This window comes from Miscanthus floridulus, chromosome 4, assembly GCF_019320115.1.
Source record: "Miscanthus floridulus cultivar M001 chromosome 4, ASM1932011v1, whole genome shotgun sequence".
Classification (NCBI taxonomy): Eukaryota; Viridiplantae; Streptophyta; class Magnoliopsida; order Poales; family Poaceae; genus Miscanthus; species Miscanthus floridulus.
This window is the reverse complement of record NC_089583.1, coordinates 13995700-14018471: the sequence shown is the minus strand read 5'-3', so window position 1 is coordinate 14018471 and position 22772 is coordinate 13995700. Positions and strand designations below refer to the sequence as shown.

Sequence of the window (22772 nt, the reverse complement as noted above, 5' to 3'; positions counted from 1 at the left end):
GTTCGTGCTTGTTACTCTTGGTGATCGCCATCACCTAGACGGCTTGGTGGTGATTGGGAGCTTGGTGATCATCTGGAGAGATCGTGGATGACCCAACTCAAGTTGTGAGCGGTTGTGGGTGATTCACCGCGACGGAGTGTCGAAGAATCAACCCGTAGAAAGCACTTAATCCTTGCGCGGATCAAGGGAGAGCTACACCCTTGCGCAGGTGCTCCAACGAGGACTAGTGGGGAGTGGCGACTCTCCGATACCTCGGCGAAACATTGTTGCGTTCTTCCTCCTCTCTTTACTTTGAGCATTTACTTTGAGTAATTCAATTCTTGTCATTTACATTCTTAGAATTGCCATGATAGAGTAGGATTAAAACATAGGTTGCAAGTCTTTTGTGCGGTAGAACAATTAGAAACACTTTTTAGGCACAAGGGGTTAATTGAGCTAACCGTAGAATTTAATTATTGCAAAGAAATTTAGAATTAGCCCAATTCACCTCCTCTTGGGCATCTTGATCCTTTCAATATATGTATACACACACAAAGGTATCAAAAGTTAGTAAATTACCTAGTTGACAACTTGAGATAATGATTATCCACTAAATAGTCTCAACTCTTAGATCAGAATGCCCTAACTGCACGTATGCACTTTGAACCGTATGTCTTATGGGATTGCCAAATCTTGTCCTCTGAAGAATACAAATTGGAGGTAAATAAATATATGATTGGAGGTAAATTCTCTTTGAACTGAAAACTGTGGAGCGTTGCTCCCCAGCTATTTTATTAAAACTGAAGGGACCAAAATACAGAGCATTGTCCTCTAAAGCATGAAATATACAAACAGACAAAATATAAATATAGAATAAATTAAATTACCTGGATCGGATGATGCCTGATGGAATTGGACAGAGAGAGGCAATCAGCCAATCAGGCAAGCAGCACGTCCCTGGTTCTTGGCAGTTGGCACGAGCAGGCAAGCAGCAGGGCGCGCAGCGCCGGAGGCCAGGACGGCGGAGGCCTGAGCGCAGCGCAGTACACAGCACGCCGGCAACGATTGGCGATGGCCAATGCCCAATAGCCGATTGATCAAGGAAGGCAGGAAGCTAGGGAACTACCTATATACAAAGGCAGCAAGCAGCGCCAAAGGAGAGAAAAAATTTGGAGGTAAATTAAACATTGATTATTTTTCGTAGATCAACAAAGGGAAGTAGGAGCAACTGGGCAAACGAACCGTACCTGGAGCACCTGACGAGGACTCGTCGCTTGCGTAGGAGTCACGTAGTGGCTACGTGAGTTGGGCTGCCGGCCGCCGGCGACGTCGCAACGGCCGACAACCGCGCAATGGAGCGGCGATCGGATCACCGCAATGGAGCGACTCGGCGAGAAACAATTGAACCACCAAAATCACCGAACGATCGATGGAGAGGAGCGGCAGCGGCGTGCGGAACTCAGAAGGCAAACCTCTCGTAGGTTTTTCTTGACCGGGTCTCGTAGCTGTTACGATTCGTTAGGCCTTTTTTTTGGCGTGCGTAACTTAGGAGGAAACATGTCGTAGGTTTCTTTTTTTTTTTGACCGGGTCTCGTAGGTTCCTGTTACGAGATTTTTTTGAAGACATAGCTGTTATGAGATTGGTTGGGCGTTTTTTTTAGAATACGGAGTATACATGTATAGGATTAGACCCTTTGCTTACTATTGTTTTCTATTATTTATTAGCTTTCTATTATTTTTCTAAAATGATTAAAACAGCTTATGAGTATTAATTAAATAAACAAAGTAAAATATTAGGCGTGGGAAAAATTCGTGACAACCTGCAACACATGGGAACATATCTAATATATGATATATATGGGGTTGGTCCCTTGACCTCGAGGGCCCAATGTGGTCGCAGAGCTCCCCCCCCCCCCCCCCCCCCCCCCCCAAGGACCGGGCATGACTGGCGTTCTAGGAGACGGCACATCTAGGGAGCCAGCCGAAGGCTGCTGGCCAGGTGTGCCCGATCCAGATGACGATGATCGATCGATGGGAGAGTCGTATGCATCTCAAACCAACATAACGTTCACATATGCTGTTGGGTTCTAGATAAAGAAAGGCCCACCAAATACTTTAGTCTATAGCAACACCATGGCAATAGAAACATGCTAATGCAACCATTTCAGAATTCTTGTTGCAATAACCACCTAGCAATTGTAATACTACTGAAGACTATTGCAACCCAGAATAACCATGGCAATAGCTAAGCAAAAGCAACCAAATCCAATATAGTTGCAATAACACCAAGTAATTGCAACGAAAAATCAATACTAATGCATTTCCAAAGCGCCAGGGCAATGACGCCAACTAATCGCAACACAATTCTAAAATGGTTGCAGTAGCAGACTCTTGCAACGACAAATCACACATATTACAACATATTTAGTCCGTTGCATTATATGCATATATTGCAACCATTTCACGGAAAGGTTGCAATACGACCCCCTATGGCAACCAAATTAGTAGTGTTGCAATCATGTGGCGTGGCATTAGGGGGAAATCCTTGTAGTGAATGAATGATCCAAAATGAAGGAAATCATGCTTAATCTTCATAGAGCATCTCCAACAGTTCCCTAAATCCCTTCCTAATCCTTGGTTTTTATCAAGATGAGAAAAAACCCCTCTCCAACAACTCCTAATCTTTTAGAACTTGAGAAAAGTCACCATGTTCTGCGTAAAGTTACGCGCTTCCGAGTCGCGCGTATCTTATCTCTCCCACGTGTGTTTATCGGCCAATCTAAAATTGGAAGGGCGTGGAAAGGATAAAGAGTAGGAAAGAGTTCCTGATGCAAATGTACAAGAGAGAAAGAATATATAAAAGTGGTTAGGATAATTTAGAAATAGTATAGGATTCCTGATGTAAAATTGTCTTATATGTTTTAGGAGTGGATTATTAAAAACTCTTGGAGATGACCTTCTTTATTCCTTCCAATACTTTTTAGGAGTTGTAAAACTTCATATTTTTAGGAAGAAAATATTAGGAACTCGGTGTTTATCTTTCCAACTACTGAGTATATTCTCAAACCACTCCTCCACTTTCTTCCAATTTCTTTTCTTTATTTCTTATAATGGAAAAAACTAAATAATTGATTGGAAGATTACCCGCTCTGTAGCGGAATATATTGGACATCTCCAAAGCAATACAACCCCGCTTTTATGGAAATTTATTTTGAGACCTAACACCTCCTCGAATGCACACAAAGCAAGAGCTTCATATTATGAGCTTTCTTCAAGATGATGTTGATAAAAAGAATGGTGTCATATCCATATTTTTTTCGAACTGTTCGTCTGCATATTATTGAATAGATAAGCCGTCATCAACTAGATGTGGTACTATACCATTGATCCACCAATCATCTTTCACCCTCTTTATGATGACTCTTAACATATCTGCGACAATATTAAAAAGGAGCATAAAAGGGATCTCCACAATATTATATATCTTTGTCTGTGTTTATACTATGAAAACAGAATTCAAATAAAATGGCAAAAAAATATTTTTTAAACAGGGCCATCTCGTTAATCCTTTAACAGAGGCGGGTACCTTCTAATGACCGCCTTCGTTAAAGCATATTAACATAGGCGGTCTCCTTAAGGCAGTCATCTACGTTAATATGGTTGATGGAGGCGGCCAAGGCACCCGCCTCCGTAAAGGGCCATTAACGCATACACTTAATCGGAGGCGGATGCCCTGTCCGCCTCCGTCAAGCCATTTTGACTGCCTCCTTTAACGTAGGCACTAGTAGTGTTCATCACTCTCTTGAATAAGTACTAGCAACTGATGGCAGTCCGTCAGGCATACACGACTCAACCTCCTATTTAGGCTTGATCCAGGCCATGCGACACAATCCAAGGTCTTGTTTGGATACACTCGTATTTTGAGTGAATTGAGATGAAACTTATTTTAATTTTCATCTTCATCTCAATGCACTCCAACAGAGGTGGATTGAGATAACGAGTGTATCCGAATAAGCCTTGATGCATGAGTTGATCCACGCTAGCCAGACACGACCCTAGCCCGGTAGTGCGTGAGTTGGGCTGGGCCACCTAGTGCGACTTCCTCACCGTGGCCCAGTTTCGCGTTCATTGCTTAACTCTGTGATACAGGATTAGGATCATCCTTTTGAGCAATGCTAACACAGCTCACCATAAAGTCGTCGAAGCAGAGCAGCAACCTCATGCTGCCGTAGCCGTTGCGATACTCCCCTGCACGCGCATTGGGCAGGCCCTCGTCTTCGATGCTAGGAGACCCTCCTCATCGTGTAGGAGCAACGGTGCTTTGCTACCGATGCTAGGGAGAACAAGGCTGCAGCTGCACATCAGCTCCTGCGCTCTCGGGACTACAGTCCATGGAGATGTCGCACTCCTGTTAGGCGACTTTGTGGCTTGTAGTAGTTGTTGATTGGGCTGCGACCTGCCCTGCATGCGCTTCCGGCATTGGTAGCAAAACACCAGAAAGTACAGCCGCCTTCACAGCAAGCGAAAGTAGAGCGCTGTCCCAAAATGAATTATGAGACTAGAAAAAACAACCTTCTGCCATCCTTTGGTCGTCAAGCAGAGGACAGAGGAGGCCCCTCGTTCTGGACCTTTGGCTTGGCGGTGCGCGGGATGAGGGCAGAGACATAGAGAGACATAACCATAGGGGGACAGTCCCTTGTGCTGCAGCCTGGTAGTCGTTCGTTCCGACGCGAAGCCGCCAAGCCAAGTGCCAACTGCCGAATTAGGCGGGGTAGGCACTACCGTGGGCGCGGCAGGCGTCAGCAGGAAGGGGAACTGAGATTTGGGAAACAGGGCTCTGGTAGTCGGGTCCCTTAATTCGCACTGCTGTAACACCTGGTTTTTAGGATAAAACCTGATGCACACCATATGTGAGTCTTTAGAAACAAATCTCACATATAGCTATAAATGAGGGGTGATATCAAACAACAATGCTTAATTACATAACGTACACAGTATAAAAGATATAACCTTAGAAACAATCAACAGATAGACAACTCCGATCTCCGGGTGTAGACTCCACTCCACTGGATCCAACTGACTGGTTGACCACAAGCCCAACTTCTCAAGTCTCTGACAGACTGTTATCCAGCCTGAGGTGTGGGGGAAATTGCAAGAGTGAGTCCATGTCGAACTCCACAAATATAGCAACAAGGTAGTGTAATCCATAACCACATGATCAAGTGTAATTGAATAATGAATTGCACGTAAACAATTTAAATGAACATACAACAATTCCCTCAGTTTTCTGGGTCGCCCATATCTGTGGGCACGGCTAGTATACCAGTTTATCAAACTCTGCGCAGAGGTGTACACTTTCACTGTGAGTCATGATTCTCATATGCCCGGGTTAGCTAGGCCCAAAACACAGAGAACCATATAAAGCCACTCAAGAGCTCGTCTAACCGGCAAGGGCCGCAGGGTCATTAGATATAGGAACCCCCCTTCCAAAAATAAAGTAAAAGGCCGCTTCCAAAGCTAGGCTCAACAGGATAGAGGCTGTCCTATGCCCAACTCGCAGACCTCTAACCAGCTAGAAAAGAGTTTCTTAAGCAACTAGAGCTAGAGCCATATAGCCCTCACAGCTGTACTGTAAGTTCCAGCTTTTGCCAAAGGATAACATTCATCATTTATGTTTATATCACATTTCATTAAACAAGCCCAAGATCATGGTCACAGAAAGAAAACCCAAGCTATACTTGCCTTAAACTTGCTTTACTCCCATAGCAACTTGCTTAGAGAAGCATCAACTTCATCTTCCATTCTACAGCTTCGGCACTTCAGATTCTGATCTCCAGCGCTCTTGTTCTACTCGAAGCAAACACCATGCATAGACAAACATACAAGCAAACAAATACAGACAACTAAGAACAATACATCACATGAGAGAAAACATCGTACTAAAAGATAACTAGATGCTACGGTCACTAGATCACAAGAAACACCGGCTACACAACTATCGTCAAAAGAAATGACTACCAGAGTTTTATTTTATCGTCAAAAGAAAAGAAAAACCTCTACATGCTTGATTTATTTTAATTACAAAAGAAAAACATGAGGAACCTAATAATCCAGATTAGTCCAATTATGTCTTATAATTCTCAAAGACGAGTTATCTCATCATATCTTACCTTATATATTTTATCACATAATCTATTGAGCAAGTTAAACTTTATCTTTGTAAAACAAATACATGAGGACATCTAAATTAGTTTTATCTGACCACGTTTAGCTTTAAGAAATTTAGGATTATAAAATATATTGAAGTTGCCATTAATCTAATCAATATTTATTTGTAAAAGAAACGTCATATAATAACCTATATTGTTTTTAATTATATAACTAATAACATTTAATCAATTTGGTATTTAACTATATATGGAAGAACAAGCCGAAAAGCTACGGCGTGAACATTCTAACTTTAGAAGAATTTTCAGCGAGTGAAAGTACATATTCGATAAGTCAAATTTATATTTGAATAAAGAAAACTAAAGTATAATTGATTATATTTTAATTATAAGCACGCGATCAAATTATTAAACTTTAACTTAGCGAAAGACGAGTGCACGTGAAAATATCCAAACGAATATGATGTCCATGTTTAGCATAGGCATAATATACTGAAACACATTTAATTTGACTTTAATCAAGTTAACAGTTAAATATAAAATGATCGACCTCGCCCTAAATTGCTTTTATTTAGAAACATGTTTGCATAATCATTAACCAATTTAATATTTAAATAAATATATTACAAAAGCATGTGGCACATAAACATCGACACGTAGACCACGTCGGCTCAAAGCTAAGCTACTAGAATGGACGTCTCACGATGAGTGTTTATATTTATGTGTATTTCTATAGTATTTCTAGATTTATTCTCGTAATGAAAAACGGCCACAAAACATACATGATGTCATCGAGTGATGTCATCAAGCTAATCGGATCAGCTACGAACATGCCGAGCATGCACGGTGCTGCCATGCGCCATGGCCGGTGATGGAGCCTCGATGATACAAGCCTCGGATTGCTGCGTTAAAAAAACACAGGGATGGAGCAGGCACAGGCATTTCGGCGAACTCACCACAAGGAATTTTGACGATCTGGAACGAACAACGATGGCGTGGTGCTTGGAGGGATGACGGCGGCTTCTTGCATGGGTTCTCCAGATGAAAAGCAAAACGAAGAACTCGACGACAAGGAAGCGTCCAGCTCCAGCAGCGGCTCGGTGAGGCACGACGCGAAGCTCGGTAGATAGCCCGGGGCGACGACGAAGCGGCGGCGGCAGATGAAGATGATGGGCGGCAGCTAGATCAGGATTGATTGGCTTAGGTTAGGGATTTTAGAAAAGAAACGATGACACAGGCCTGCTATTTATATAGAATAAAGATGGCATATGAAAAACGTCGTGAGAGTCCTTGATGTACACGACTTACAACTTAGTCATCGGATGATTCCAAGGAAAGAGAACTAGTCGGCTACAAGAAAAACCATCATCCAGCTAAGAAAGACAAAAGGATGGATGTTTCCTTAAAAGATCATTTTTTATATTATATTATACCATCACGTTAAGGAAAGAAATGCAAGGAGCATAAAAATAGAATTGATAGGAGATGGATTAGCGAGCCGAGACAATTTTCGATGACAGAAAAAAAACACAGACATACCAGAGAAGGAAGGTCGATTTACCAAACACGTTTTGAAAACTTTGTTCACTCTCAACATAAAGTCACACAACACTCATACATCACAATAAAATATATGCAGCAGCATGTGTGCACAAAAATGTTGCTACGGGCTATGGCAAATTTTATAATTAAATAAAAACTTATTATTTCCCTATGTTTTCATGAGCAAAAATATAAAATTCAAGCAATTTAACTCTATTTTTCAAGAAAGCAAATTTTAGGGTGTTACAATTCTACCTCCCTTAAGATGAATCTCGTCCTCGAGATTCAGAAGATGGTGATCAAAGAGATGGGGATATTCCGCCATTGAATCTTCTTCACTTCCTTGAGTAGTTCCTTCATCTTGATAAAGATTCCACTTTACTTTACATACCCTGATATCCTTACTCCAAGAAACTTGCTCAACTAACTCCAAAATTTTGGATGGGTACTACTCCAATCAACTCTCAGGCAACTCCAAACCAATTCTCGGGTAACTTCCAACAGTTAGGTGACTCCCCTTTTTCCTTTTAGTAAACTCAAATGAACCATTGCGGGGAATGCAAGCTTACTCTTCACACCAACACTCGGTTTCAAGGACAATGCCGAATGCACACCATATGTGAGCCCTGATAAACAAACCTCACATATAGCTACAAATAAAGGGGCAGTATCAATTCACAATGCTTAGTATATAGCGAACTTAGCAAAAGAGATAACCTTATAAAGCAATCAACGGATAGACAACTCTGATCTCCGGGTGCAGACTTCACTCCACTGGATCCAACTGACTGGTTGATCACAAGCCCAACTTCTCAAGTCTCTAACAGACTGTTATCCAGCCTGAGGTGTGGGGGAAATTGCAAGAGTGAGTCCATGTCGAACTCCGCAAATATAGCAACAAGGTAGTGTAATCCATAACCACATGATCAAGTGTAACTGAATAATGAATTGCACATAAACAATTTAAATGAACATACAATAATTCCCTCATTCCAAATGATCCTTATTATTCTCTTAGTCCAAAGTAGATCCTACCACCAACTTCAAAATAAATGACCACGTTCTGGTTAAGTTGCTCAATCCTCGAACACAATTCCTTAGTTCTTGGTGTCGTCTGAATCTTCTTAACATCACTCTCCTTTGCTAGAGGCATTGGCAACGACATACTTCTTTCGCGTGATAGCACTCTCCCAACTCCAATGATAATGTCACAAGCTAAAAACTAACTTAGTGGTTCTTTAGACTCTTATGATCCGTTTATATATCATTCTTACATCCAAGATAACAATACTTCCATACTCCACAATGGATAACTCCTCATCATGTGTCGGATTGTCCAACACACACTTTCTTAATTGAATTGACATATAAACCCCAAATCTTCAAGCATAGACTACATCCACAATATTGCCGAGACACGTTATAAAAGAAACTCTTGTGTCCAATATTGTAATGCCTCCAATGATCCTCTGGTAGAACCTTACCATTCCAAGAAAATTCGAGTCACTCTTGCATACTTAGGCGGTTCCAACTCAACACATCTCCCTTGAGTTCTCCTCCGTATAATTCCATCATTAGATACATACCATAACCAAGAAGATGACTACATCCAAACTAAACTCACTCACTTAAGTTGTCATAGATCCAACTATAGAGAAGTCCAATCATCACATGTCTATGTCATCAACACCAATTTGTCTCAAGTTGATAGTTACACTCCCAAGTGATGATAGCTTTAGTAGTTCAAAGAAAAACTCAATCCTAAGAATATACATGCTTCTTGTAGGTGTTCCATCAAGTCACTGATCCAAGCAAAGGACTCTCGCACATGGATAGGCCTCCCAACCATAGAGACAACTGCTCATTCCAACTAAAATCTTTGAACGCATAAAACCTTTCGTTTCAACTTCTTCATCGTGGCTACCCCCTTAAGAAAAGATTAGCTAGGGGAACCAAAGGATCGCTTGCACTCTTCTTCTTAGTGAGATAATTTATCATGATGACCTTTGAAATCCAAGAGAAACTCAGGTGTATGAGTAGGAACAAGTAACCTCAATTTATCCGCGAGCAGAAAAACAGCAGTACAGTAAAATGACCATAACTCGAGTTCTGTTAATCCAATAATGTCATACCTTATACCGTTGGAAAGCTTATCAAATCCTTTATAACTTTCATGTAGAAGACTTCTCCAGATTCTACAGCTAAGTTGGTCGAAAATAGTGCATAACAGAAACTGTTCCAGGTTTCAGACTGCACAGAAACTTCAACTTGTGATGACTATATTTCCCAAACTAAAATAGCTATGAGGGTGAATCCAGAGGCATATGATAGGTACAGAAGTCCAGTTGATCCCATAGAAATTTCGTAACATTTTCTCGAACAGGTATTGTGATATAACCAGAAAACCACATACTGCTCCAGATCTCAGTCAGCACAGCTATATCCTCTTGAGATTTTGATAACTCCATAACCAAATTAGATATCAGGGTGATTCTTGCGGTCAAAGAAACATGTTGAAGTCTACTGTTCTCCAGAATTTTGTCATGATTTTTAATTACCCAAGAATAGAGATATAAACCAAAGATGATAGGTTGCTCCGGAAAGACTGGATATGAAAACAGAAGAAACCAAAACCCAACTATCTATTTCATTAATCCTTATACCTTAGGTCTATTAACTAAATGAAATTGTGGACAAACCCACAATATCATTAAAATCACTACAAAGATCCAAAGCAAGAAAATGCATAATGACAAGTCAACAAGCAATTAAGGAGCACGACTCACTCAATGACTCGACTTGCAAAGCTATCGTTTTCTTCATATTAAGGGCAAATTAAAGATCCTAAAGCTCTTCCTCCGATGACGTAAGGATATGGTAAGAGAAGATTCTAAAAGCATATCAAAGCAAGGAGTATATAGAAACAAATGCTTTAAAACGAGCATCAAGAAGATAAGAATTCCGTAGCTCAAAGGAAGCTATCAAGAAGGAGATAATAAGACAAGGATAAGAAATAGCAGACCAAGGAGCCAAGGAGATAGAAAAATACTTTTATAGTAAAGTAAGCTTTGCAAATCGACCAGTGCTAACTAGGCTTGCATCCTACAGTCAGCATTGTTCTGATACCACTTGTAACACCCGGTTTTAAGGATAAAACCTGATGCACACCATATGTGAGTCTTTAGAAACAAATCTCACATATAGCTACAAATGAGGGGTGATATCAAACAACAATGCTTAATTACATAACGTTCACAGTATAAAAGATATAACCTTAGAAACAATCAACGGATAGACAACTCCGATCTCCGGGTGTAGACACCACTCCACTGGATCCAACTGACTGGTTGACCACAAGCCCAACTTCTCAAGTCTCTGACAGACTGTTATCCAGCCTGAGGTGTGGGGGAAATTGCAAGAGTGAGTCCATGTCGAACTCCGCAAATATAGCAACAAGGTAGTGTAATCCATAACCACATGATCAAGTGTAATTGAATAATGAATTGCACGTAAACAATTTAAATGAACATACAACAATTCCCTCAGTTTTCCGGGTCGCCCGTATCCGTGGGCACGGCTAGTATACCAGTTTATCAAACTCTGCGCAGAGGTGTACACTTTCACTGTGAGTCATGATTCTCATATGCCCGGGTTAGCTAGGCCCAAAACACAGAGAACCATATAAAGCCACCCAAGAGCTCGTCTAACCGGCCAGGGCCGCAGGGTCATTAGATATAGGAACCCTCCTTCCAAAAATAAAGTAAAAGGCCGCTTCCAAAGCTAGGCTCAACAGGATAGAGGCTGTCCTATACCCAACTCGCAGACCTCTAACCAGCTAGAAAAGGGTTTCTTAAGCAACTAGAGCCAGAGCCATATAGCCCTCACAGCTGTACTGTAAGTCCCAGCTTTTGCCAAAGGATAACATTCATCATTTATGTTTATATCATATTTCATTAAACAAGCCCAAGATCATGGTCACAGAAAGAAAACCCAAGCTATACTTGCCTTAAACTTGCTTTACTCCCATAGCAACTTGCTTAGAGAAGCATCAACTTCATCTTCCATTCTACAGCTTCGGCACTTCAGATTCTGATCTCCAGCGCTCTTGTTCTACTCGAAGCAAGCACCATGCATAGACAAACATACAAGCAAACAAATACAGACAACTAAGAACAATACATCACATGAGAGAAAACATCGTACTAAAAGATAACTAGATGCTACGGTCACTAGATCACAAGAAACACCGGCTACACAACTATCGTCAAAAGAAACGACTACCAGAGTTTTATTTTATCGTCAAAAGAAAAGAAAAACCTCTACATGCTTGATTTATTTTAATTACAAAAAAAACATGAGGAACCTAATAATCCAGATTAGTCCAATTATGTCTTATAATTCTCAAAGACGAGTTATCTAATCATATCTTACCTTATATATTTTATCACATAATCTATTGAGCAAGTTAAACTTTATCTTTGTAAAACAAATACGTGAGGACATCTAAATTAGTTTTATCTGACCACGTTTAGCTTTAAGAAATTTAGGATTATAAAATATATTGAAGTTGCCATTAATCTAATCAATATTTATTTGTAAAAGAAACGTCATATAATAACCTATATTGTTTTTAATTATATAACTAATAACATTTAATCAATTTGGTATTTAACTATATATGGAAGAACAAGTCGAAAAGCTACGGCGTGAACATGCTAACTTTAGAAGAATTTTCAGCGAGTGAAAGTACATATTCGATAAGTCAAATTTATATTTGAATAAAGAAAACTAAAGTATAATTGATTATATTTTAATTATAAGCACACGATCAAATTATTAAACTTTAACTTAGCGAAAGACGAGTGCACGTGAAAAATATCCAAACGAATATGATATGTCCATGTTTAGCATAGGCATAATATACTGAAACACATTGAATTTAACTTTAATCAAGTTAACAGTTAAATATAAAATGATCGACCTCGCCCTAAATTGCTTTTATTTAGAAACATGTTTGCATAATCATTAACCAATTTAATATTTAAATAAATATATTACAAAAGCATGTGGCACATAAACATCGACACGTAGACCACGTCGGCTCAAAGCTAAGCTACTAGAATGGACGTCTCACGATGAGTGTTTATATTTATGTGTATTTCTATAGTATTTCTAGATTTATTTTCGTAATGAAAAACGGCCACAAAACATACATGATGTCATCGATTGATGTCATCAAGCTAATCGGATCAGCTACGAACATGCCGAGCATGCACGGTGCTGCCATGCGCCATGGCCGGTGATGGAGCCTCGATGATACAAGCCTCGGATTGCTGCGTTAAAAAAACACAGGGATGGAGCAGGCACAGGCATTTCGGCGAACTCACCACAAGGAATTTTGACAATCTGGAACGAACAACGATGGCGTGGTGCTTGGAGGGATGACGGCGGCTTCTTGCATGGGTTCTCCAGATGAAAAGCAAAACGAAGAACTCGACGACAAGGAAGCGTCCAGCTCCAGCAGCGGCTCGGTGAGGCACGACGCGAAGCTCGGTAGATAGCCCGGGGCGACGACGAAGCGGCGGCGGCAGATGAAGATGATGGGCGGCAGCTAGATCAGGATTGATTGGCTTAGGTTAGGGATTTTAGAAAAGAAACGATGACACAGGCCTGCTATTTATATAGAATAAAGATGGCATATGAGAAACGTCGTGAGAGTCCTTGATGTACACGACTTACAACTTAGTCATCGGATGATTCCAAGGAAAGAGAACTAGTCGACTACAAGAAAAACCATCATCCAGCTAAGAAAGACAAAAGGATGGATGTTTCCTTAAAAGATCATTTTTTATATTATATTATACCATCACGTTAAGGAAAGAAATGCAAGGAGCATAAAAATAGAATTGATAGGAGATGGATTAGCGAGCCGAGACAATTTTCGATGACAGAAAAAAAACGCAGACATACCAGAGAAGGAAGGTCGATTTACCAAACATGTTTTGAAAACTTTGTTCCCTCTCAGCATAAAGTCACACAACACTCATACATCACAATAAAATATGTGCAGCAGCATGTGTGCACAAAAATGTTGCTACGGGCTATGGCAAATTTTGTAATTAAATAAAAACTTATTATTTCCCTATGTTTTCATGAGCAAAAATATAAAATTCAAGCAATTTAACTTTATTTTTCAAGAAAGCAAATTTTAGGGTGTTACAACTGCGGGAGGTACCTACAGACATCAAGTAGCGCGTGTAATGTCCAACACAAACACAAGTCTGTGGAAGGCTCACCTGAAATCACAAGTGCACAACAGTGTACACACAAACTAGTACGTTTTCCATAAAGACAAGGGAACTCTTTTTTTTTGGGAAGACTACATAACATTAGGAGGAAAAGCAGCAGTACTATAAAGGGTACAAAAGAGACACGGCCAGAGAACCAGCTTTGATGTTCTCAACAGTAGTAATTAAGACGATACAACAATCACCAATATTTAACTGCAATTTGGAATTGGTTGGACCTCGAGCGCCTATCATTCTCAGCCTTCATCTGCTCAAGTACTGTGTCGACTAGTGCATGATAGTCACCTCGACAATCGAGCATAACCTTTTTCAGGTTGGTCAAGTGTTCAATGCCAACGATGCTCCTCTCCACCACGTGTCTGGACCTATAGTCAAAGCGAAGTTCAAGCATCTCAAGCATTGCCATGGATCCTTCCTCAAACCGGATAACTTTGGGTAGATAACCTCCAAGTATCAGGTCCCTGAGCACCGGAAATTTGTGGATGGTGCATGCAGCCAGCTCATCCCCGCTGTAGCAGTTCCAATCCATGTACAATGTCTTCAGGTTGGGCAGCATACACAGGACGCCAAAGAGCTTATCATCAGTAAGGGTTGTAATCACAGTAGAAAAACTAACAAGATGTGTGAGTGACCCGATCCAGCTGGGCAATCCATTGACGATGTCACCTATGATGTAAAGGTGTCGAAGGAGTCGCGGTGGTGTTGGTAGGTCATGGAGAAAGTTCAGTATCTTGACACCACCACCATCACTCCTTCCATGTTGTCCGATACTGAGCGACCGGAGCGAGTGCATCTTCCTTATGGACAGAGCAAGTTCTTTGAGAACCTCCTCATCAATGGCCTTGTTGATGTCGATGGATATTTCTAACTCTTCTAGTTCCTCAAGTTCACCTACCTCTTGGGCAACTTTAGAGTCATTCCCAAGAGATACCCTATGCAGCACATGTAGAGCCTTCATTTTGTTTATTCCTCGGGGCATAGTCCAATAAGTTTCCTAATAATGATCCTTGTTGGAGAACCATATGTCCTCGAGTTTCTCCAGCTTTGTGATTGTTTCTGGCAGCTCAGTAAGAAGCGTGTCAGCTAGATCAAGCGTCTGTAAATGCTCTAGATTCCCGATCTGCCTAGGCACCTTGCTTATGTTTGTGGCCCTCAAGCTTAGGAACCTAAGTAGGTACAGATTGCAGGCGTACCTTACATGCTTGTTTGTTACTCCCTCACAGTCTTCTAGGTCAAGAACCCTCAAGAGGACGAAGTTGCCTAGCTTTTTTAGGAACTTGTGTTGCCCATGGAGCTGGAACATGCTCAGTGATCGAACATGTTGTATGTTCAAATTATCCTCGCCTCGGCGGCCTTCAACATTTCTCTTTGCTACAGAATCTACACTTTCTATGTCAGCATGGATGGAGAGGCGACGGATCTTGTCATACAACATCCCCTTATATTGCCCTCCATGCAGGCTAAGAAAGTTAGCTTCCAAGGACTTGGACACCATGACCTCAAGAAGCATGTCATGCACCCTGTATGTTTGCTCCCCCTAGGCATAACCACCAAAATGGCCTGCTTCTTCAATCATGTTCCTACTCAAGAGTTCGTCCAAGTAAGACTCTGCAACCTCCCACATAGTCAATCCCCGCTTTTGAGGAACCAATCCTTCAGCCATCCATCTGTTCAATAGTCGCCCCTTTCTGATCATATAGTCCTCTGGAAAAATGCTAAAGTACATCATGCAACCCTTGAGCTCATGTGGGAGGTGATTGTAGCTAAGTGTGACTATATGCTTCATCCCTTGAAGGGTAGGGTGTCTCTCCATCTGAGAACCAATTGATTTGCATATTATATCCCACTTATCTTTGCTTCCCAGTGATTTGTACCCAACGAAAACACTAGCAATGGTGACAATGGCCAATGGCAGCCCACCACATTTTTTCAAGATGTCGCCGATTACACCTTCAAACTCCTTGGGGTAGGAGGCATCCATGGAGCCAAACACTCTGCTGAGGAACAACTTCTTGGAGTCTTCAAGCTTGAGCGGTTGCATTTTATGAATGCAATGGCCACTAGCACAATCATGACTGCATGCATTGGCCACTGTTTCTATTCGAGTGGTCACGATGACTCTATTGCCCTCATTATTCTCTGGCAGCTTAGATTGGATTGCCTCCCATGCTCGTACGGTCCAGACATCATCAATCACAATGAGGTACCTAGTTAAGCATGTGTAGTAAAGTTAGTTTAGTCAGATATCTAGAAGGTAATTAATTACACCATCCGTGCAAAATGAATGAGAATGTTTATTAGGCGGAGTCTCTTTACTCTCTTAGAAAAAGGTTGCAACAATTATTAAATATATAAATTAATACTATTTGTTATACTAGTCTGTCAACCCATGTTTGTACAAACACTACATATATAAGTGATAAGTGTTAGAAATTCATAGATAATCTTAGGCTTGCATATCTAATTAAAATTGCTTACCTTTGCCCTCTCCAATTTTCTCCGTGCTCTAACATAGTACTCCTATAGATATTTTCTTATCTTTATCTAGTTGTGATAGACTTCAATTAAAAATTACTCTATATACTTTGCATACCCATTCACTGTTTCCCTCATTTTTGCCACACACCTCTCACTACAACAAAACAATTTGTATAGGCGCCTCCTTTTTTAAATAGTGGTAGCTCAGACTAAAACCGCCTCTGAAAATTATTTGCAAAACGAGTGTCTCTAGAAATGTATTTGCAGGGGCAGCTGTTATTTTCAGCTGCATCTAAAAATGCCACTGTGTTTAGAAGCGGCTCTAGATCTAGCCATCCTCTAAAAATGGTTTTTCCTAGAGATGGCGGGATGTAGAGCCGTCTCTAAAAATAGGTACAACACAGTAAAATTTATAACTTTGTCAAACAAAGTTGGATTAAGATAAAGTTTATGTCAAAGCAGTTGAATATCTCGAAGAGATCTAAAACTTTGTAGTTACCAACTTTTTTATTTGAAATCATTTATCTAAGTAAAATTCTATTTGAATTTCTCACATTTTGAAATTTATTTTTTTCAAATGATGATCTTAGATGGAGAAACAACTAAAACCAAAGCTGAAGTACTCAACGATATCTTCAACTTTGTAGTTGAAATCTTTTTTATTTGAATTCATTTAAGGTCTCAAATACTCATTTTGAAATCGAGTAAAGTGAATAGGGGAGAATGTTTCTACTCTCTAATCACAAGTGCCTTTGGCGGTGTAGTGGTCAGGGTAGGTATACACAAGGTCTGAGGTCGCAGTTTGAACCCTCATGGCCGCACGCGTGCATTTTGCGCGAAAAATTGTGTTACTTGCAACTGTGTGAGGCTGCCTAATGGGGCGCCTCCCTAGGTTAAATTTGTTCTTTTGCTAGTTTTTGGGCCCAATTTATGATTTGTGGGAGGGCACACACGTGCATTTCATGTGAAAATTGTGTGACTTGCAAGTTGCAACCGTGTGAGGCTGCCTAATGGGGTGCCTCCCCGGATTAAAATTGTTCTATTGCTAGTTTTTTGTCCCAATTTATTATTTGTGGAAGGCCACACGCATGCATTTCACGCGAAAATTTTGTGACTTGCAATCTGCCTAGTGGGACGCCTCCCCGGATTAAACTTGTTCTTTTGCTAGCTAGTTTTTGGGCCCAATTTATGATTTGTGCTGTTTCCCATATAAATATATATACTTTTTGTGAATGTTGACTTACATTATGATTATATAACTTGAGTTAGTTTATTTCCATACTAATAATATCCATGCTGGATAATTTAGAAGCATATATACTTTGCTATTTTTTTAAATGATCAGTATATGTAATTTCGATGCAAATTTTAATGATTATTTTATGTTTATTTTTAATGGCATGTGTAGGTTAATTTTAGTTCTTTTTCAATAGGGACAGGATAGTATTTTAAATCCAAATTTTTAGGAGTATACTTTCGTAATTGCATAGATGCAATGACAATTAATGTGAAGATTAGGGGTTGCTGTAGGTTATTTCTATAATGTACGAGGTTGGTAATTTAGCTTTAGTATTAAGGTGTTACTTTCAAATCTTTTTATAAAAAACTGAGGTGGTAAATTTTGGAGAAACAAAATAGATCCAATAATGATGATTGTTACGGTGTATCAAATCCTAGGCCAAATGTTTTTAATTTTTACGTGAACTTTGAAAGTTTTGTTCTAATGCTTCTAATGAGGATTAATTTGGTGGCTTTAGAAGGAGTCCCTAATTAGTAATAATAAGATAGTGTAAATATATCGTTGTTTGAATTGCCATGAGAAACAAATTATAATTTTCATTTACTAGCGTGTGACTCGCCTTTAGCTTGCTGCCCACATTTAATCCATGAGAGTACTATAAACACAATCCTGAGAAATTCTGACAACCAATGGACTCAAATCATCATGTACTTCAATTGCCATTGGATCTAACATATTTCTAAATTATCTATCAATATTCAATATATACAAAAAATAACCTAAAGTTACCTTACACATTAGGATAAGTATTTATTTTAGTAGTTTATCAATTCTAGAAAAATATCCCAGCAAAAACACATGGCAATGACATAAAAAATTAGCTTTAAGTTATATGAATATTCCATAACAATAAATTTTGTAAGTTATTACTTTAGATAACTTTGTACTTTTTGACTGAAATATTATAACATATGAATACATGCACTTCAATTTTCAGCACTTTATATGATCCTTCTAAAACAATACTACTACAAATATAATTCTTTGATCTAGGAAATTTAGCATCATGAATACTATGGTGCATGTTGAAACAATTGCTTATGCCATTGGAGTAACTAAGATTACACTCTAGGACCTAAATATATTTTTTCATGACTTCAAAAAGAAAAGTTTCGAATAAAACATATAATAAACACTAGATTTTGAATTGTGAACGTGGATAAAAAATTGCAACAATTAACAAGATAATACAATCAAAAGTGAAAGACCAAATATAGATTCATGATGTCAAATAAAGGGATGCAACAAATGATGTTATAACTTAATCTTAGGTTTTAATTAAAGAGCAACAATGCTGCAATGCAAAGGATGACAACACAAATATCTTAATATTATTAACCTAAAACATCTAATCTATTCAAATTTAATTATCACAGAGAATATTAGTCATTGAATCTATTATATTTTCCAAAAAAATTACCCACATCTTCGTTTATGATAAACATAAATAAACCCCTATATCTAAACTACCAATCCATTACAAAAGATAATTTAAAATAACCCTAAATTTTAGCTTATGTTAACATAAGCTAAAATGGCACTTAAATCAACATATGAATTACCACTATAAGCTATTATGGAAAAGAATTAAGTTGCTTTCAACTTAACAGGTTCTACCATGGTTGAATTTAAAATTCACATAAATGCTATGTGTCAAAATGTGTACCAGTTATACATGTATACAATAGCAATAAGTATAAATATATCCCCTTAATGAACCATGTGACACCAACAATTCTTTTAAAATACATTAATAACAATAAAATTTGGTAGTTGGTACTTAAGACAAGCTTATTATCCATATTTGTTGAAACATTTTGACATATTAGCACTTGTAGTTTAATTGTTTACACTTAATTTATTTTGTATAAAACAAATACTACTACTACACAAAAGTTTTTGCTAGCGAAGGTTCAAAATCTTGAGTGCCGTGGTCCAGGGCGTAATGACTGATTATACTATACTAGCAAAGCCCGTTCGTTGCAACGGAACATATATTTTGTTGCGTAGTCATGTGATGAACAATTTATGTATGGCTCAGAGATTTATGTAAGGTCAAGTCATCTATCCAATATGTATTATTAGAGTTGGACTCGGTACCATCACTGCACACATAAACGCACATGTTTCAAACTTATATGGACACATATTGTGAGCTTCAATCAAATATAATTTAGGAGAGTGCGATCACACTTTGGGAAATACTCTGTCCGGTCCGGTTTATATAAGGCGTAATCTGATATGGCATAGTCTTCTAAAACATACTTTGACCATTCATTTATATTATATTCTTTAGTTTATGATTATAAACTTATGATTATTGGATAGTATTGATTATGTATTACAATAGTTAAAAATGTTTGTTGAATTATTGGTCAAAGCTTACAAACTTTGACCGCTAACATATATTTTTAATATTAAAAGGCTAAGTGATTTATGGTACATTAAGTATCATTAGATAGATTGTTGAATCTATTTTTACAATAAACTTATTTAGAGATACAAATGTTGCTACAAACAAATTCAAACTTAAGAAAGTCTGATCAGCACGTACACCATAGAGAACTTAAAAAGAGACTGAGAGAGTATACATGTGGAGTCCGTATTTTATATTCGAACTCAAACATCTTGGAACCAAACTGTGTATTACCGCTGGATGCGAGTTATTCTAAATTGTACTGACTCCTTGTCACATGCGTAGCAGAAAAGGCGTGAGATCTCTTTTTTGAAAAGTAAAATAGATGAATGGAATAATCCCTTCACTCTTTAATATATGGAGATCAATCTAAGCGAAGTTGTAGAAATCATTATAGATAGATCGTGTATATATTTTTTTATCTTTATACAAGAAAAAACAGAAATATAATGTAAAAGTCACATAACAGTTAAGAAAAAAAAGGACCGAAGGTACTAAAAAAATGGGAAATAAAAAAAGAAAATGGGCACTGGTCGACCAATGGAAACTGGAAAAGAATAAAAAAAGTCCGAGCACACATATGAACGCCACCAGATGGACACGGAAACCGGAGAAGAAAAATAAAGGCCCGAACACACACGGAAAAAATACGGACATATGAAAAAATTGCCGCGTATTACCAAGCGGAAGGATTAGGCTGGACGAAAACTTGTTAGCCCAGAAATTTTGTCTCTTTATTATTAGGTATAGATTATAATTATACTCCCTTCATTTTAAATTATAAGATATTTTGGCTTTTCTAAGTACATATCTCTCGTTGTGCACTTAGATATACAATATATCTAGATAGATAGTTAAAGCAATATATCTAAAAAAAAGTCAAAATATCCTATAACTTAGAATGGATGGAGTAAAAACTAAGAGTGGAGTTTAGTACATAGAATCTATTTTAATAAAACGTAAAGTCCATTTGACCCAAAGAGCCGAGGGGAAAAAATCCGACGGACGGGAGTTTTGCCTCTATCTTTATGGAGGAGAGGAGCATGGCACGGATCCCGACTGGATTTTGTCTCACGAGGACGAGAGTTTGTGGACATTATAAAGAACGGGATTTTGCCACACGAATCCGGACGGGAGTCGGAGGAAAGAAAAAGAACCAGGAAAAAACCAAATAAAAGACAAAAGATTAAAAAATGACAAAAACTAAAAAAAACTCTTCATGGTTTAATATTATTAGACTTTTACAATTTATTTGTCGACAGATTTTTTATACGAAATTAGTCATCTTAAAAATCTAACAGATTTGGTTACACAAAATATGTCCACAAATAACTAGACACTCCTATATTATTATTAGGGTAAGATAAGTACATATATACGGATACAATTTACCTTATCTTCTTTTTTACTTGGATTAAGATTAGAATTCCAATTTATATTATTCAGGATCGAAGAGATCTATTTACGTTAGGATTCCTGCTTCCTAGCTATCTAGAATCTCTACATAATATAAAATAATAGGGCCATAGACAGACAAACAGTTACCATATTAACGAAGTTAGCTAGGGAACTGCTAGACAAAAAATAGAGAGAAATTATAGGTTTTTAATATTTTTTTTTGAGAATTGGTTTTTAATATTATTATGGGTATAGATTATTTATAAGTATTGAATTTATCCTCAAAACTTCTAATAATCATGTAACCTCAAATTATAGGCCATGTACCTCTTGTCCGCGAGAATGTCATCTAGTTTCTTGGCTAGCGAATTGTCATCCAGGGCGTCGATTGCACCCAGGGCACCCTCTTCCTTGATGCCCCTGTCGTCAGCCGTTTTGGGGTTGACAACCTGCCGAAGAAGGCCCTTAAGCAGCGCCTTGAGGTCCCTGCTCGGCTCGAACGCCTGAGACACGGACACCATTGCCTGCCACGGGAACTCCGCTTCCAGCAGCCGGCACACCTCCATGGCCAGCGTCGTCTTGCCGAGGCCTCCGAACCCCACGATAGAGAAGACCGCATTTCGATCGCCCTCCTTGACAACCGGAGCCTTCAGCCGCGCAGCCAGGGTACTAGCCTGGTCTTCAATGCCGATCGGCCGGTATCGGTGGCGCCGTCCAGCGTCGTGAGCAGGAGTGGATGCTGCCGCTGCCGGCACGGGGGCAGCAGCAGGTAGCAGAGGAGTGGAGCGGCGCAGCGCGTCGCGGTTGATGCCGAACCTCGCCTGGCGCTCGCTGATGGCGAGAGCGCGGGCGCGTAGGGCGCTGATTTCCTCGGCGAGGCGACGGCGAGGCACGGCTGTCCAGAGCAGGCGTCCCAGCCATGCGCACACAGCGTCGCTGGTCCTGGACTTGATGCGGAGCCTGTACAGGTCGATGCAGTCCTCCGTGTCATAGGCGACCTCGCGCCACTGCTTCATGCACACCTGGACGAAGCGGTCCACAGCCCCGTCCTCTGCCTCGGACTGCATGACGAGGAGGGCATTCATGGCGTCCAGATCGTCCCGCAGCTCGGCCACCTTCTCGCCGACGCCGCGGAGCTGCCGGTACTCTGAACTCAGCAGCTGCCCGACCTCGCCGACGATGCT

The 22772-nt window shown here is 39.6% G+C and overlaps 1 pseudogene; it reads right to left on the bottom strand.

Annotated features, from left to right (window-relative positions):
- Nucleotides 1–14009: 14009 nt before the first annotated feature.
- LOC136550989 (disease resistance protein Pik-2-like) lies at nt 14010–22313 on the bottom strand (annotated as a pseudogene).
- Between the last annotated feature and the right edge of the window lie 459 nt (nt 22314–22772).